Source organism: Micrasema longulum, unplaced genomic scaffold (genome assembly GCF_059751315.1).
Source record: "Micrasema longulum isolate JH-2025_06_02 unplaced genomic scaffold, ASM5975131v1 h1tg000328l, whole genome shotgun sequence".
Classification (NCBI taxonomy): Eukaryota; Metazoa; Arthropoda; class Insecta; order Trichoptera; family Brachycentridae; genus Micrasema; species Micrasema longulum.
Window position 1 is genome coordinate 110,061 of NW_028277532.1, and position 7,637 is coordinate 117,697.

Genomic DNA, 7,637 nt, shown 5'->3' on the forward strand with positions numbered 1-7,637 from the left:
TTATAAGAAAATTAACTACAGTTTTTTTTATTAAATCTGATAATAAAAAAATCAATGAAACTAAAAAAATTAAGTTATGAAAATCAGTAGGAAAAATAATATTGATTAAAGTAAAAAAATACCATTTTCACGTTTGCTACCAACTTCTTTAGCCTGCAAAAAGAATCAAGTTCGAAATTGTTGTTGAGTTTTTTGTAGTTGATTTGTGTATTTAAAATCATAACACCAACTGGCACACCTTTATCCTGCAGAAAAAAAAATGTGTTTTTTACAAATTAGAAATAATCAATAAGAAAATATTGTATTTTCCTGTCATGTTTATAATGTACTATGTAATAATAAATCGGAACACAACCTCTCCCACTAAAATCACACGCTCTGAGCCAAGAGGGTGTGCTATCAATTCACCTATGTAAAAATCACCATACAGCTCTTTAGGATGCCTCGTTTGCTGTTGTATTATTTCAACAAGATCATCATTATCTTCTTCCCTAAAATAATATGTGAAAGTACAGCAAAAATCTTTTTATGTATTCACTAAATTACATTGTTCCACGTTAAACTTAACTGCAATTTAAAATGACCGTTTTCTTAATATCTTCATTATATGTAGGTATATGAAATAAATTGAAGGCATAGTGGATAAAGGTGTTATGTGACAAAAACAAAAATCAGATATCTGGGATTAAAGTTTTGAACACCAGTACAATTATTGATAATATGACACCTTCATTCACTCTCAAAATCGGTTCTCTGTTACTTTTTGATGGTGTCGTTGGCTTTATGTGAAAAGGCTGTACATAAAACCTCCATTAATGAAAAGGGTGCATTTTTAAAAAAAGACATACAAAGCCTTTATCCACTCACGTCTTCAATTGTATACAAACTTAAACTTCCTCCTCACTTGGATAACAACAATATAAAAAAATATATATAAAAAATATATATATATGTATATTTAATATACTCACCATGATCTGGTCAAAACTAGGCAGATCAAGGATAACCCTAGGAGATTTTAAATGCTAATGGATTGAGGAGAAAACATGAAAATAAGATGATCTTCATCATCTTTTCGGGAATTATCTGTCAATAGTCTGGCTTCTCCTGAATGAGTTTCCTGTGGTTTTCTCTTCTTAAAGCAAATGCGAAAAAGTTCCTTAACAAGGCCACAGTCGATTACTCCAATAGATCCTCACACTATAGTTAGAGTAATAAGAAAGAGAAACATACCTTTTTCAGTAAATATAAGCTATGTGCATAATTAGCAAAGCAACTCCCATTTTAAAAAAAACATCTTGTAGGGAAAAGAATCCAAAACGACATGCATCATAGGTAGACTAAATATAACACCATGATGCAACCAAAATACATACATTCTTGATAAGTAATTTAAATCATGAAGCAAGAATTCTTTGTTAAATTTCAATAAGTAAGTTCAGTGGTTTTTTTTATTATTTGTCAATGGACTATTAAATTAAGCCAAAATTTCATTTTTTAAATTTCTATGTATCGTATTAATAGCGCTATGATTTTTTAAAGTTTTGTATTTCTGAAATTACTCCACTTGTGAAGCCTCAAGTTCTCTTCCGCTTCTTATCGGTCAGTTCTGCTGATTGGTCTGTTAGCTTACCGTAAACCGGAAATCTTTCACAACTCCCTTATAATTGGTTGATTCATTAGAACTAGTGACGTCGTTCATAGTAGTTTATTTTTATTAAAATATTTTTTATTATTTTTACCGCGCCTAAAAAAATATTTTTATATCCAATATCAATTAAAGCTGAACATCCTTATTAGGCATTATTACAGACGAGTTATACTAAAATCCACAAATTTTTATTTCTATTACTTACACAGCTCTGCGGACTTTCAGTTTGGAACAAAATCGCTCTCTAATAGCTACATACAGGTATTGGAAATTATCATTATCATATTTCCCCCTTTGATCCACCCTTAAAAGAATATCACTAAATGATTGATCTCTCGATAAAACGGCTGAAAATATTAAAAAGATTTCTTATCATCAAAAATTATTTTTTTCTAAAATAAGGTTTGATTTTATTTTGGAAAACAACAGTTCTCTATAAACATATACATATATTTATTCTATACAAACAGAATTATTAAAAACATTGAGATTTCCACACAATATTCAATTCTTTAAAAATTAATACAAGTTTAACAAAACACGAAATACTATAGCAGTAAAACGGAAGGGAGATTGTTCTATTCTCAGAGTAATAATGCATAACCTGGAGAGAAGCCCTATCACTATGTTTCATAAAACGTAAGCAATGTTGGTTTGTTGGTTAGCAACCAATTGGTGGCCATTTTGTTTTATTTGACAACATAAACATAACGGTTCAATCGGATGCTTTTGTAGCTGTGCTTAGCTTTGTTTGTAAATAACTTGGAAATTTACGTTATAATAAATAAAAATCCACTATGGTGAATTGCAGTATGTTTGGTTGCAGCAGTAGGAGCGCCAAAGGTATTAAAGTAGTCAGTTTTCAAAGGTAATTGATTTCGAATATTTTCCCATGATTTAAATTGATTTTTGGCATTTATTGTCTTTGAATTGAATTGAATCGTATTGTAATTGTATTGAAAACAGCAACGTTAACCTTGAAATTGCATTTAAAATGACGTGTCCAAATTTCAGGCTGCTACGACTCGCCGTTTCGGAGATGTGACGGACAAACAAACAAATTCAACACAGAACTTTGGTTCCATGAAGTTAGAATTTATGTCTCAATAAATGTAACATAAGTATACTGTGAATAAAATGAATAAATAAATATAAAAATAAACACACACATGTATTTTCAGATTTATAAAATAAATATAGGCGAGTTATAGAAAAATAATTTGGAATAACCCTGGAATAATAAATACACAGGTAAATATTTAAAAGTATTTACAATGCAAATTAATATCCATTTGGCTTTTCCCGACCTGAGTACGGCCCATTGTTTTGCTGCAAACTGTAGCTAACTTAATACCCAATAGTCATAGAATGGTTTTCCTACGTTTAAACTCCTCTATAGCTTGGCGCATTATTACTCTGAGGTTCTATTATATATCTATTGTCCTAAGAGAAGGATGCATAGAGATAAAGAGAAGATGGTAAAAATAAGGAAGAAAATAATTAAAAATATTCATATTTAATAGATTTTCCTCTTATGGTAACACTCAAATAGAATGTTGTGACCTTGGCATAACTCATAACCAATCACAATATAATACACTTATAATTTGATGTTGCCAGCATAAAAATCAGTTGTTCCTATTTTTACTGTTTTCTATATTTTTTTCCGACTAATTTGCAAATGGTTAGCAACGGCATCACTAATTCGGAAATGAAACAACTTACATGGTGGAGAATTTGGTGGCATCACAATAATAATATATTTTAAAAGTGGATCACTTTTGAATAAAGATTCCAGAATTGATCTGAGAAAAACTCGAGTGAATATTCTTTTCCAACATATCATGTGGACAAAAAGGGAATTCCTCTCAGTCACGTTGTGCATACTGAAACAAAAATGCCTTCAATATGCCAAGATTGTCACAAATATTAATATTGTATCATCTTATATTGTAATATTAATACCCTATGAATTGTATAGACGAACAATGTCCGTAAATAAAAAAATAAATCGGTCATAAATAACGACTTGCTGTTTTTATGTTTTTTTTAAACTGTTGATTTGAATGATCATTGTCCTCTTCATTACCTTCTCCGCACATAATGATGCATAGAGGACTGAATTGGTACATCAATATTTTGTTATGACTATGCAATATTGCAGTTTAAAAACAAACAAAAAAAAATTCACGTCAATCACACTGGGAATTAAACTGGAGATCTCCTGCATGGTAGGCAAACGAGCTGACCACCAGTCCACAAGGCGGAGAAAAAACGGTACATCTAATAAAGCAAAGTGTTTATTTCCTGTGTTAATTCGATGCCACTAGGATTTTCACGTGAAATAATACAATATAATGAGCAATTATGATTGGCATACCCATATAAATCATGTATCCATGGTAACCAATAGTGTTCTGGTATTGAAGGACAATTTGGAAAAATGTCTAAAGCCAGGAAACCAATTATTTTGTCAAATATATCCATCTGGCAAACTGGTAAAAAGCTAAGCTCCCTAAAAGAAAACATTAATATAAATATGTAGTCTCAACAGAGCAAAAAATGATTAGACTTCTTGTAAAAAAACAAATAATCAGAAATCAGCTCTTTAACTTCACAAACATAAGCAGATGAAAGAATTGAAGGAATATAAATGTTTAAATATGGGCAGAATGGTGAATGATACACATTCTGTAAAGTGGCCACTTAAACCAGCCAATGGCAGGTCATAAGCCCTGTAGATGCCTAGACTTCTATATTACCTTCTCTAAAATGTTATTCGTCTCTGTTGTAATATGTTAATAAATAACTGTAATTAGAAAGTTGTTGTTCAGTTCAGAGTGAAAATATTTTGTATTAAAAATGTAGCAGAGCTCATATTTTAAAGAGATGGTATAATTGAACATAGTTATGCAGAAAGCAGCCAGTCCACAATTATGAAAAAAAAAAAATCAAATAGAAATTGATGTTATCGGGTGCAATAAGGTAAATTCTATGTTCTGCTAAAAACAGCCAGACCGCTTTCATACAAAAAAACTGTATTGATCACCTTCTGAAAATGGTGTCAGATCACAAAAACGGCATTTCTCAATTTGCAGAAAACCCCCACAGCACTAAAAAAATCTTACAGTACTTTAAAAATCATTAAAACTAGTTCAAAACATTATTAGATTCTTGTTTGTAATATAAAAAAAACTAATGTATTCATTGTTTATCATTTGTTAAAGTCAAAAACATTATTTTATTATTCACTCTTTTCACAAAAGTGCTATTATCTCAGTTTCACTTTTCTATGGTTGGCTGCTTTCTGCATAACTACGTTCAATTCACCAACACTTGTCGATTTAGTGAACTCCTTTTCAATATGACCATGTTGTCAGACTAATACCACAGCTATGGTTTCCAATACACGGTAACCAGGCTCTTGAAATACCCGTGCTTGGAAGGCGAGAACTTTTCACGAGGACCCGTTACGATAGAAATTCACAGGTCGCAGTGACGTCAGGAGCTTGCATAGCACTGACCCCCACCTTTAAGAATAAGAATAATGGTTTCCTATGAAAGGAGTGCCATTATCTAGTGGCCATATGTCGTGATACGCCGGGCATAACAAGATGGCTGTCTTAACGGTTACCAGAGACATTAACTTAAAGCGAGTGGTGCCGTTATCTAACAGCCATGGTCACCTTATTTTATTAAGTGACCAAATAATTGTATTAACTTATTTACATAGAACTGAGACGTACAGCAGCGGGAAATGAACAATCCACACAAACTTAGCATTATGAGTACCGCTTGGCAAATGGCGGAACCGTTTGACATTCTGCTCACAATCAACACTCTAGGAAATCTGCACTATCTTGTTTGTACAGACGTTTTGATGACATCATCCACTGGTACATGACGACCGCTATATGACGGCACAGCTCTTTCAGGAGAATTTTGAGTTAAACATACCACAAAAATTAAAAGTATACACCAACAACACAATCAATATGATTTTTTGTAATAAGACTACATATTTAACTATGTTCTGTAACAAAAAAATTGGTGTATTTAAAATAATTACAAGTTCTATTAATTCAGTGACTCCATTGATTTATTAAAAGGTCGATGAGTGACACTAAATGATGTCAAATTTATGGCATTGGCATATGTTACACAATTAAGAAAAAGCAATAGTAAAAATACAAAGCATAAAATAAATTCTGCATATAAAAATAGAAAGGCGTTTAAAAAATATGTAAAAATTGAATGCAATTACAAAATGTTTTCAATTTCAAATTCCCCAAATATCTTTCCACATTCCCGAGTTATAAGGGCGTTCAATGTATCTTTGTCTTGCAAAATAGCCCTTCTTATGCAACCTAATTCTAAATGCGCTAGCTTTTCTGATAACATTCTGTAGATAAATTACAACAATCTTCAAATAAAAGTATACATCAATAATATTAGTAGGAAAATCTATGAATGGCTGTCATTTGTATCAATATGCTTTACAAAAGGAACACTTTTGTTTTTTTTTTAATGAATTGCCAAAATAGAAATAGAAAATAATTTTAAAATGTACCTACTTAAACAATAATAAATTGGAGGCACTGGCGTACTGATGGCTTGCCTTTTATGGTAATACTAAAAACAGTAGTAGGTACTGAAATACAATGTGATTTCGTCATAACCAATCACAAAACAAGCCGCTTGTAATTTGGTGTTCTTCTTCTTCTCTTAGTGCCCTGTTAGGTATCCCCAACGTTAGCTATCACTCTGGTGAATATCTCTCTGTTCTGTGCTGCCCGGAAAATCTGCTCCAGTCCTGAAGCCAGTCCAGTCTCATAGATTACGCAGCCAGGACATCTGTCTTCTTCCAGCCCCTCGGAGACCCTTAATCTTGCCCTTTAAAATTAAACGAAGCAAGTGGTACTTTTCTCCACTGAATTCCATATTCCCTTCTCAAAATCGTTTTCCCTCTTTGTTGAAATAAATTTAAATATGAACAACTCCCTAGGGAGAGAATCCAGCCAGTCTGCAAGCATTTGGACATACTCAAACATTGTTGGTACAAAGATGTCCAAAATGAGAGTACTTTATCATTCTCATAGTTATTTATTTTACATTTACATTTATTTTTGCACCACAACAGGCCAGGAGGCCCAATTACAATGGTGAATTACATCACGGTATTGTATTGGTAATACTTCAACACATACCCACATATTGGCGGGCCCATGTCAATGTTGCATACATATTTGCATTTCGGCCAGCCACAATGAATATATGCATACCATGTACAGAAAATATACCATATACATAAAATATACCATTAAAAAAATATACAGCAAATAAATGTGGAATTGTGTGACTAATAAGACCATGTTAAACCTCATGTTATTGCAGTATTTTCATTTCAGTATTAACAGGCGCCGTAGCACAATTGGTTAAACAGCCAACTGTGAAACTGGCATTGCGGGTTCAATTCCCGCCAGTCGCAAGAAAAAAATCCAACAAGGATTTTTTTCAATTGGTCTGGGTGTATTATTCGTAACTTCCTTCCATATCCTTTCTTTCCCACTTGCTGACAAGCCTTTAGAATAGAGGCTTAACGGGTTATTCCTTTTTTTTTTAAATCCTCTGTTTTATATGGTCATCAAATTGGTATATGTCAACTTCAAGAAACTACGTTATGGTCTAATATCAAGAGAGAAATTTATACAACGCATGTATTTTACAAGTTAACAACCAAAAACTCGCAGTCAGGGTGAACAACCACAGCTCCATATAGTTTATACAGATAAATAAATAAAACATTTTTTAAGCTTATGTTTGTATATTTGAGTGTTAAAGTCTTACAATTATAACGTCATAGATTTATTATAATTCATTTAATTATTTTTTCAATTATCTTACAAATATTGCTTACGCGATCAAAATATAAATATTATATTCTAAATCATAGAAAAGATTTAAAAAAAAAAAGAAAATGAAGTAA

At 31.8% G+C, this 7,637-nt stretch overlaps 1 long non-coding RNA gene across 1 annotated transcript; it reads right to left on the reverse strand.

The window, feature by feature from the left end:
* Positions 1-121: 121 nt before the first annotated feature.
* On the reverse strand, positions 122-6,137 carry LOC148282439 (uncharacterized). The gene is made up of 6 exons (XR_015822097.1): positions 5,916-6,137; positions 4,032-4,166; positions 3,377-3,537; positions 1,857-1,998; positions 356-491; positions 122-245 (listed from the first exon to the last, which is right to left on the reverse strand). It is a non-coding gene; the product is annotated as an uncharacterized LOC148282439 (long non-coding RNA).
* Between the last annotated feature and the right edge of the window lie 1,500 nt (positions 6,138-7,637).